Source organism: Eutrema salsugineum, unplaced genomic scaffold, assembly GCF_000478725.1.
Source record: "Eutrema salsugineum unplaced genomic scaffold, Eutsalg1_0 scaffold_14, whole genome shotgun sequence".
NCBI lineage: Eukaryota > Viridiplantae > Streptophyta > Magnoliopsida > Brassicales > Brassicaceae > Eutrema > Eutrema salsugineum.
Window position 1 is genome coordinate 361,828 of NW_006256877.1, and position 11,637 is coordinate 373,464.

General features: G+C 41.2%; 1 non-coding gene across 1 annotated transcript; it reads right to left on the bottom strand.

Moving 5' to 3' along the window:
• Positions 1-1,932: 1,932 nt before the first annotated feature.
• On the bottom strand, positions 1,933-2,039 carry LOC112088608. Its single transcript, XR_002900554.1, has one exon. It is a non-coding gene; the product is annotated as a small nucleolar RNA R71 (small nucleolar RNA).
• Between the last annotated feature and the right edge of the window lie 9,598 nt (positions 2,040-11,637).

Consider the following 11,637-nt stretch of genomic DNA (forward strand, 5'->3'; position numbering starts at 1 on the left):
ATGGCACGGCCTTAGCTTGGCCGTGGCATAATATGAAAACTCTCGGGATTTGACATTGTCTTGAAGCACGGCCTTGGACCTGACCCTGACAAGCAATGAAGATCTTTGACACGCCCATAATGTCATGGTCGGGATTTGACATGGTCTTGAAGCACGACCTGATGTTTGGCCGTGGCAATCACCGAATAATCAACACCTTGCCACGCCCAACATGACACGGTCCAGATCAAGAACGTGGCAATCCAAGAAGTTCATCACCCAAACCCAGAAAAGAAGAGACACGGCCACTAGACATGGTGTAAATCAAGCCATGGCAACCTTGATCATGAAGAATCTGTCCAAGAACTTTGACACTATCAGTTTGCCACGGTCTGGCCAAGCATCATCTGACCGTGGCAAACCATACCACTATCCAACTGAGCCGGGTCAATACCCAGTTTGTCCTGGGCTGACCCGGTCCATTAGCACTTAGTATATATAGCTTTTTGGAGAAAACCCTAAACATCTTATCTTCTATCTTAGTTTCTCTCTAACTTTCTTTCCTTTTTAGTGTAAAAACGTTTTTGATTAAGAGATATCTTGCTGATTTAATCATCTTAAGGCTGTTTCTTGTCATTGCATCATCTCATCTTTGCTTCTAATCATGATTAACAAATGATGATTTCGTTTGAAAATGGATTAGTGTAGAGGTTAATGCGTTCATAAGAGGATTAGTCTAGATTAGAGTTCTAAGTTGAAATGATTTGAGATCATGTGATTGCTTGCTTTATTTTTCTGTATAAGATTCAGTCTTTCTTAGCTCTTATTTTGATGCACAAAGAAGCTGTCTAGTCATATTAGACTTAGAACCTTATGCTTGTTGATTGCTTATTCACTAATAGGAATTAGTATTGATTAAGTAATTTGCAAAGGGATTTCTGTCATGGGAATGAATTAATCTATGTTGGAAGTCTAGACTAAAGAATTGCAAGTGTTGCATTGTTTGCTTAGCATCATGATTTCACATTTAAAGCACCCTGATCAATGATCACATCTAGAGGTTTAGCTTTCTCTTTATTTGAATTTGAGTGTTTGTTTAGTTTCTCTTGCTTGTTTAGTTCTTAATTACTGCTTGTCTGTTCTTGCTTGTTTTATTATATGCTTTTAGATAATCTTGGTTACCAACTCATCTGTTTAGTTAGACTTGGATTAAGAATTGATCCTCATAATCTTAGTGTCTAGAATCTCTCCATTTGGATTGATACCTCAAGTGCTACAATGACATGAGTAGTTGACGAATTGATCAAGGATTGAAAAATTCCTACTATCAATTTGGCGCCGTTGCCAATTGGAGATTCATTCTAGCATTAAGACTTTGGATCTTCTTGAGATCAAGTCATTTTCTTTTGTTTTACTGATTACCTTTCAAGTGCTGTCTTTGTTTTCAGGTGTATGAACACCAGAAGTCAAGCAAGGAGACAAAGAGAAAGAGCTGAGCACATTGAGAGGTTGGGTATGGATCAAGGGCAACAGGCTCATGGTGGTAATGGAAACCACCAAGCTCAGCAAGAGGGTCCAGCACCACGTCCAAGAATAGTTGTGGGAGCTGGTGATGAGGCCAATACTTAGGGTCAGAGATATGGGATTCAAGCTCCTACACCTGAAAACGATTTTGAGATCAAATCTGGCTTGATCAACATGGTGCAATCAAACAGGTTCCATGGCTTGGCATTAGAAGTCCCATTAGATCACATTGACAACTTTGATAGAGTTTGTGATCTAACTAAGATGAATGGAGTGAGTGAGGACAGTTTCAAGTTGAGGCTATTCCCTTTTTCTCTAGGAGACAGAGCTCATCAGTGGGAAAAGTCTCTACCTCAAGGATCAGTCACAACTTGGGAGCAATGCAAAAGAGCATTTCTAACCAAGTTCTTCTCTTCATCAAGAACAGCAAGGTTAAGAAATGAAATCTCAAGTTTCATTCAGAAGAACCATGAATCATTTTGTGAGGCTTGGGAAAGATTTAGAGGGTATACCATGCAATGCCCTCACCATGGATTCTCAGATTGTCAGCTGCTAAGTACCTTCTACAGAGGTGCTTTACCAAAGGTCAGACTTCTCTTGGACACAGCTTCAAATGGTAATTTCATGACCAAGGAAGTCAATGATGCCATGACCCTAGTGGAGAATGTAGCTCAGAGTGATGAGCTTTATGGATCAGACTTTGAAAGGAATTCAAGAGGAGCTGTGAGTTCTGAAGAGGAAAGGACAAGGAAAGACATCAAGTCTCTCAATGAGAAGCTAGACACACTTCTCTTAGCTTCTCATCAGTCAGCCAACTTTGTTAGAGATGTGAATCATGTGTTTCAAGACACATTTCAAAGGGAAGACATCACAGCTGAGGTGAACTTTGTAGGTGGCCAACAAGGTTACCAAAAGGGCTTTACCTACTACAAGAATCCCCCAAACCAGAACTTCTATCCTCAAAACACTCAACAACAAGGTTTTGTCTCTCCCCAACAACAAAGTCTCCAACAGAACTCAGAGAATAAGGATCAAGAAGTGCAGAACCTGCTCCAACAAATCCTCAAAGGTCAAGCAAGTGGTGCCATAGACTTCAACAAGAAAATGGCAGAGATTAACAACAAGGTGGATTGCACTTATTCTGATCTTCTAACTCAACTTTCAACCGTGGCTTCCAAATTCAAGACTCTAGAGAACAACAAGGGCCACTGCAGTTCTCAAGCTCAAAGATCTTTACCAGGGACATCAATTGCACATCAAATAGAATACTGCAATGCAATCCTCTCAAATGATGAGAATCATGCTGCTGTCCAAGAAATTGAGGACCTTCTCCATGGCAATGTCTCAAGTGAAAAATGCCTGAAAAAAGATGATGAGAACGCCATTATGGATGAGTTTGAGTTCCTGTTCTGTGATCTCAATGAGGACATTGAGAAAGAAGGTGGGGAGGCAGCTTGTTTTGATATGAAAAAGAATGATTCTGAGATTGCTGAAGGAAAGGATCAGAGAATGGTTCAAGGAAGGACATCTAATGGAGTCTGTAGCACTGGCTCAACAAGGATGAAACCCAAATCTATTCCCAAGCTAGGCAACCCAGGAAAGTTCTCCATCTCATGCTATCTTGGAAATTTGAAAGTGGACAATGCTTTGTGTGATTCTGGATCAAGCATCAGTGTGATGTCTTTAGACATGGTGGAGAGACTAGGCATCAAGAGTCTTAAGCATCACCCCATGTCAATTACCTTTGGAGATTCATCCTCAAAGAAGCCATATGGAATCCTTGAAGACTACCCATTAAAGATTGGAGAATGCACAGTTCCAACTGATTTTGTAGTCATGAAGATGAAAAAGACCAAAGAGCTACCTCTTCTGCTTGGAACTCCCTTTCTGAACACCACAGGAGCAAGGATGGACTTTGATACTCAAAGAGTGGTGCTTACTAAGGTAGATGATGAAGTATCTTATCCCCTTAAACCTCCTCTTGATGGATTTTGTGGGGTTATATCTGATGATTCTGATGAGTTGAAACACTATAAGATGAAGTATGTGGGGAGTATTGGAGCTATAGAAGAAGCTCAACCCCTGGCATCTGTTGAGAAGAAGAAAGATTCCTTAGTAAGACCTGATGTTGAGTTTGAAGGAGATTTCTTTAGTGATGATGAAGCTTGCTTGGAATCTTTTTCTCCTACACTAAGTGAGAAGGAGGTCAGCAGCGACAAAAGCAATGGTTCAGGGTCTCAAGACAAGAACCCAACAAGCACCAAATCATTCACTCTTGGGTCCTCTTTTCAAGTCTTAACTCTCACTCCATGGAAGTTTGATGGTGGAGCTGTGGAATACAAGGTTAAAGGCATTGGAGGATCAAAACCTTTTGCAAAAGTCAGGGCAATCCTCACACAAGAGCTCATAGACAAAGGGTCATCAGGTGTTCAAGAGCTGATGAACAGGGACCTACTGCTTGAATTCATGGAGAAGACAAGGAGCATCGAAGCTCCTCCTCTCACTCACTAAGAAAAGAGTATGAAAAGTCAAACTTAGAGACTTAAAACAAAGTGCTCTTGGGAAACACCCCAAACTTATCATTTGTAAATATTCTTTTTAATGCTTACTTTTGCTGTTATTAGGATGTTTGATGTGTTTTGTGGAGTGTGTTCAGGTTACAGATGACCTGGTGTTCTTTGGCCTCAAGGAATGGTGGACAAGATGCAAGGAAATGCAAAATTTGGCTAAGTTCACAGTTTGCCACGACCATGAATCACTGCTTGACCCAGGCGTGGCATGAGGCTTTTTCTTGGATACCAACCTTCGGTGATTGCCATGGGGAGATTGCCACGCCCAGAATTGAACCGTGGCAAGTTGAATTTTGAATAGACCGCCATTCGGCTTTTGCCACGGGAGGAATGCCACGGGTAGATTCAAGGCGTGGCAACATGTTAGCGGAAGAACAAAAGAATGCCGCGGGCTGTCCAGAGGAGCTTCCAGACCGTGGCAACAGGGGGTGGCAAGAGGAACAATGCACAAAAACGAGCTCCAGCCCACACTACAAGCACGTTCATATCAGTGCAAGGAGCAGCATCAAAACTAGGACATCTCCAGTGATGTCTGGCCTCATCTGGTGCAGATACTCACTTCCATTTTGCATAAGAACCACACAAGGTATCACTCCAAACCTTTGTAAATATGCATCTAGCTTAGCTTGTTTTTCTCTTTGCATTTTGTGATTTTGCTTTGCACTTCTCCTTCATGCTTTTATAACACAAGGGACTGTGTTATCTAAGTGTGGGGGAGGGGTTTTGTGTTTACGAATCATGTTTATTCTGCTCTTATTTTCCTTTTCACTTTGAGTCTCATTTTGCATTCATCTAAGTGCATATAAAAACAAAAAAAGGAAAAATCTGAAAAATTTTCACAAAAAATGCTCATGTAGTTGCATTCACATTTTAGGTTGAGTCTAGTTTGCATTTTCATATAGGTTGCATCATATGCAAATGGGAGTAATGATAGATTTTTTCTTGAAGAGAGCATCATTTTAAGAGCTTGGTCCCTTAAGGCATTGCAAAACTGGTATGAAATCAAGTGTGAACCATGCTTTGAACTGGTGTCTCAATACTTTTGTGCTAGCTGAATCAAGTTGTGAATAGCCTCAACCTTGCTTAAGTGAGAACCCTTGAATTTGACATCTAATTATCATGTTTGTGCATATCATTGTGAATTCATGGGTACCACATACATATTTGAGCTTTCGTATCCCATTTTATCACTCTTGCTAGCTCAAATAGCTGATCTCTCATCTTGAGACAGTTCCCTGCCTTTAGCCAAACCTTTCTTTGAAGCCTAAGCACCCTTCTTGTGTGCATGATTTGTGAGGCCTTGTTTCTAGTAGACTTGGTAAAAAGTGTTGGGTTTAGAGCGACAAAGATAGTGCTGCATGTAGATACTAGTCCAACATCAAGGGCTAGTCTAGGTTTAGGTGAAAGTGAGAGCATTGATTTTGAGTGTGTGAGCTGAAAAGAAAAAAAAAATCTGAGTGATGAATGTGGAAAGAACCGGATTGGTTAGGGGAATGCATGCTTAAATGAAAGAAAGTGAGTGTTTGCTGAAATGTAGAGCTCATGTGTTGAAATGAAAAGAGTCTCATAAAAAAAAAAGAGAAAAGATTCAAAAAGAGGCTGAATTAAAGAAGAGCTTGTGTGTTAAAGAAAAGAAACTCACTAAGTGGTTGTTAAAGAAAGCATTCCCCTAAGAGATGAAATGAAGAGAGTGATGAGAGCTGATTGAGTGTCAAGGATAAAATGCCATTTGGGGTGAGTAGACTAGAGAAAGAATCTTGAGAGGTTTAAAGTTGAGTGTGAAAAGCATTTTGGGTGTGGGGTAGATGCAGTTCTATCTTTGTATGCATCCATTGCTTTTTACCCTTAGCATTTTACTAAAGTCTACTAATTTTTGAGTGATCCCCTTGCATGGAATACCAGTTATTTGATTGAGATCATTTTAATCTCAAAACCCAGTCCCAAGCCAAATGAATTCACTTGATTTGCATGAACATGATCCACTTAAAACTTTAAATGAATGTCAAAAGGTTGAGGTTAGGAATGCTTGTGAAGGTTTGTGCTTGAGTTTGGTTCATTTGGTGACAAGTAAGGCTAATTTTTATGAGTAAACCAGTTTGCATTGCAGTCTAGAATTGGTAACTTGAACAATGAGCTTTGAATTCTTTTAATGATGATCTATCTTTAAAGAAATATGAACTCCCATGCATTCAACCTCTCTCTCTCATTTGTTCTTGTTTGCTTGAGGACAAGCAAAGGACAAGTGTGGGAGAGTTGATATACTCATATTTTGTCATGTTTAGGATTGCATTTTTGTCCAAATATTGAGTCTCATGCATACATTTAGGTAGTTTTACATATATTTGTCTTTGCTTTTGTCTTTAGTTAGGAATTGCATTAGGTCCTACAGGGTCCTGCATTTTTGGAGTGTTCTCAGGTCATTTGGAGACTTTTGGGAGCAACTTGGAGCTGGGATCATGGAGGAACCCTCACCTGTGTACAGCAACTCGGACAGATGGTTTGGTGCAGATAAAACCCTCACTTTGATCGCGTGGGACGAAGGACTTGCAATGCGATTCAATCTCCGGTGTCTTAATCAAGAATCAAGAAGAATGAGTCTAGTTTCCGGAACACTTGGAATCAGACGATTTGGAATCGTGAACTGGGAGATATCGCCATCGGAAGGAACACATGTGTCGCAGCCCGATCAGGTCAAAGAACCGGTGGAACGGAGCCCTTGCCGACGTCATCTGAACCCGAACTCTTCAGAAACGTTGGAGATGATAGAGTCACGGTCCCATAACAGGTCGAATCACTGGATTTGGAGTTGTGAGCTGTGAGTTACGGAAGGGGAGAGACAGACATATCAGCCAGACGTCTAAGAGTGGATAAGGTGCTAAGTGTCATGATTTGACACGGTGATAATGCCATGGCCTGAGCTTGGCCGTGGCATAATATGAAAACTCTCGGGATTTGACATGGTCTTGAAGCACGGCCTTGGACCTGACCACGACAAGCAATGAAAATCTTTGACACGCCCATAATGTCATGGTCGGGATTTGACATGGTTTTGAAGCACGGCCTGATGTTTGGCCGTGGCAATCACCGAATCATCAACACCTTGCCACGCCCAACATGACACGGTCCAGATCAAGAACGTGGAAATCCAAGAAGTTCATCACCCAAACCCAGAAAAGAAGAGACACGGCCACTAGACATGGTGTAAATCAAGCCATGGCAACCTTGATCATGAAGAATCTGTCCAAGAACTTTAACACTATCAGTTTGCCACGGTCTGGCCAAGCATCATCTGACCGTGGCAAACCATACCACTATCCAACTGAGCCGGGTCAATACCCAGTTTTTCCTGGGCTGACCCGGTCCATTAGCACTTAGTATATATAGCTTTTTGGAGAAAATCCTAAACATCTTATCTTCTATCTTAGTTTCTCTCTAATTTTCTTTTCCTTTTTAGTGTAAAAACGTTTTTGATTAAGAGATATCTTGCTGATTTAATCATCTTAAGGCTTTTTCTTGTCATTCCATCATCTCATCTTTGCTTCTAATCATGATTAACATCACCTCTTGCAAAGGAAATGGTGTGTTCATCATGATTAGTGAGTAGTCATCTTTTGAGCTTCTAGGTGTGTAGATTAGGGTGCTTAGATGTTTGATTTGTGATGTTTAGGGTCTAGATTCTCATTTCATTTCCTTAGTTAGCTGCTCTTAAAGCTAGATCCTTGAGAATCACTTGGGTCTAGATCATAAGCATTTCATGCACCAAAAGTGTTTGATGAAATGCCTGAATGAGCTAACTTAAGGGTTTATGCCTTTTTCATCATGGGAATGATTGTTAAATGCATGAATGACATATTAGAACTGTTTCTTAATGCTCACTGATTCATATTTCACAAATAATGATTTGGTTTGAAAATGGATTAGTGTAGAGGTTAATGCGTTCATAAGAGGATTAGTCTAGATTAGAGTTCTAAGTTGAAATGTTTTGAGATCATGTGATTGCTTGCTTTATCTTTCTGTATAAGATTCAGTCTTTCTTAGCTCTTATTTTGATGCACAAAGAGGCTGTCTAGTCATATTAGACTTGAAACCTTATGCTTGTTGATTGCTTATTCACTAATAGGAATTAGTCTTGATTAAGTAATTTGCAAAGGGATTTCTGTCATGGGAATGAATTAATCTATGTTGGAAGTCTAGACTAAAGAATTGCAAGTGTTGCATTGTTTGCTTAGCATCATGAATTCACATTTAAAGTGATATGTTCATAATTTGCATCATTTAGGTTGTATATTCCATTCCAAAGCATATCTTATTCCATGCATTTTAGGTCCTTAGGGTTTGTTTTAGGACTTAGGAGATGCATTATGTCCCAATGAGTCTTTGCATGTTTTGAGTGTTTATCAGGTGCTATTGGAGCTATTTGGAGTTGAAGAGATGGATCCAGGAAGAGAAATGGTGATCAAGGGTTGAAAAATGGCAAAACTGGGTTTTTGGAGGTTCTCGGCCATTCTCGCGCACCAGGAAGATTTTTCTCGGCCATCCTCACGTACCGCAGGTGGATTTTATCGGCCAAAACGTGTACCGGCTAAAGGATTTCTCGGCCAAAGTCTCCGGGTGCAGACACGTTTCCAAAATCGCCTATCCGGGGAACCTTACGGTCCGATTCAGTTGTCGGGTGCTTCATCAAAGTTGAAGAGGATTGGATCATGGTCCCAGATCAAGTAGAATCATGGAATTCGGACGTGTGAGCTCGAAGTTAAGCTCGTCAGAAGAAACTCCGGTCTCGCTGCCGTTTTGGACCGACCCAATGAGCTCTGAAGAATGCAAAGGATGGTGCACTTCCAGGCCGATTCAGTTTCCGGGGCCTTCATGAGAATCAGAGATATTTGAGTCCTCTTTCCAGAACGTCTGAGATCATTCAATTCGGAGCTATGAGAAGGAAGATAACGTTTCCGGAATGGACACATGTCTAGACACCTCTCTCTGATCGTGTAAATGCACTGCGAAGATGAGCCCTCCAGGAAGCCTTCCACTTCCCAAGCACCGAAGCTTCCTTCACCAAAGTTGGAGATATATGAGTCTTCTGTCCTCTGCAACCGGAATCACACAATTCGGACCAATATCCTGGAGGTTAAGCCTTCCGGAATGCGAAGTGGTATAAGAAGCCCTGAACGATGCGAGCTAAGTGAAAGATGCCACGATGGAGTGCCACGGTCCACACTTGACCGTGGCACTTAATTGCAATCCTTCGGCGTTTGACACGATCTTCATGCCATGGTCTACACTTGACCGTGGCAAAGTAACATTTGACCGGGGAGGATTTTACAAGCACTCGGCACTTGACACGGTCTCAATGCCACGGTCTAGGACTTGACCGTGGCAACTTTGTGCAAACATTCGGCTCTTGACACGACCTCAATGCCATGGTCTAGGACTTGACCATGTCAACTTTTTACACACTTTCGGCGATTGACACGGTCTGAATGCCACGGTCTAGGACTTGACCGTGGCAACTCTTTACACACTCCGGCGATTGACACGGTCTGAATGCCACGGTCTAGGACTTGGCCGTGGCAACCTTGCACAAACTTTCGGTGCTTGACACAACCACTTGCCACGGGTATTGAACCAAGACTTGCTAGACCGTGGCACCAAGATTCATCCAAGAACACGCGAACAAGACTTTGACACGGTCACTTGCCACGGTCTGACCAAGAACATGCTGGACCGTGGCAAACTCATCTTTCACCCACCAAGGTTGGGTCAGTACCCGGTTTGTTCCGGGTTGACCCGGTTCGTCTAAGGCATCTATAAATACATTTTAGACCTAATTTGGAGAGAACTTTTATCCCATTTTTAGTCTCTTTTCCTTTTTGGTGAAAAACCACTTGTTATACCTTGCTTTTGAGTTTAATATCGATTTGAAGAGTGTTTACCATCTTGTTCTATTCATCAAATCACACTTCTAATCATGATTAACAACATATCTTGCAAAGGATCTAGTGTGTTGATCATGATTAGTGAGTAATCTCCATATTAAGGTCTTAGATATGTAGATTAGGGTGCTTAAGTGGTAGATTAGTGAGCTTAGGGGTTAGATCTTGCATATTCCATTCTCTACAACCCTTTCTTAATGCTAGATCCATACAAATCATATGTGGTCTAGATTCTGGGCATTTCATGCACCAAATGTGTTTGATGAAATGCCTGAACCAAGGTTGTTAGAGGTTTAAGTGTTATTCATCATGGGAATGATTGTTTATATGCTTAAATGACAGATTAAACTGATTTTTAATGCTTGTTAATTCATGTTTCACTAATGATGATTAGGTTAGAAACTGTTTTGGCATAGAAGTTGATACCTTCATGAGAGGATTAACTTAATTAATGATGTTTAAGTTGAATGGTTTGCTTGATCATATGGTTCATTAGCTCATTAGTTTATCACTGAAGGCAGCCTAATCCACTATCATGTCTAAGACCTTTCTCATCATCATACATACATTCTCATCACTTGTCATTTGCTTAGTTCTTCTTTAGTCATTAATCCTGTTTTAAGTTTGTAATTATCATTAGTCAATCAAAACCACTCTTGTTTGCTTGAATTAAGAATCTGATCACATAGTTTAGTGTCTAACACCACATATGGATTGATAAACCTCTACAAAGAGCCTTGAAAACTCATAGTTATCAATTGGCGCCGTTGCCAAATTGTGGATTGTTTAGCATTAAGCTCTGATCTGTTCTTGAGATCAAGTGCTTACTTTCTTGTTTTTACTGATTACTTTCAAGTTCTGTTTGTGATTTCAGGTGTATGAACACCAGGTCCAGATCAAGAAGCTGTGGTCCACCTTTCCCTCTCAACGACAATATCAATCTTTTGGTACCAAGGAGGAGAAGGGACAGACGTGGAAGACAGATTGATCAAGCTGATATGGAAGAACAAAGAGAGCACGTGGTAGACATAGAACAACCGGTTCAGGAGCAACAGGCTCAGGGTAATGGAGCTGGTAATGGAGTTGGTCAAGGGTTAAATCAGGGTAATGTTCATCAGGAACAGGTGCATCAACAGCAAGCTTATGTCCACCAAGGACAAGCTCCAGCTCATCAGCAGAGGCATCAGGCCAATGCACAGCAAAGACAACAGGTGCACCACCAACACCAACCTTTCCAACACCAGCAAAGAAGATATGAGCAACCACAAGTCTATGTTGGAGAGAATGACAGGGCCAATGCTCATCAGTATGGAGCTGGAATTCAGGCACCACCTGTGCAAAACAACAACTTTGAAGTGAAGGCATCCTTGTTGAATATGGTCCAGAACTCAAAGTTCCATGGATTAGCAATGGAAGATCCCTTGGAACACTTGGATCAATTTGATAAGGTGTGTGACCTGACTAAGATTCATGGAGTTTCAGAAGACAACTTCAAGCTAAGATTATTCCCCTTCAGTCTTGGTGACAAAGCTCACCAATGGGAGAAGAATCTTCCAAGAGGCTCCATTCAAACCTGGGAGCATTGCAAGCAAGCCTTCCTGTCTAAGTTCTTCTCCACCTCAAGAACTGCT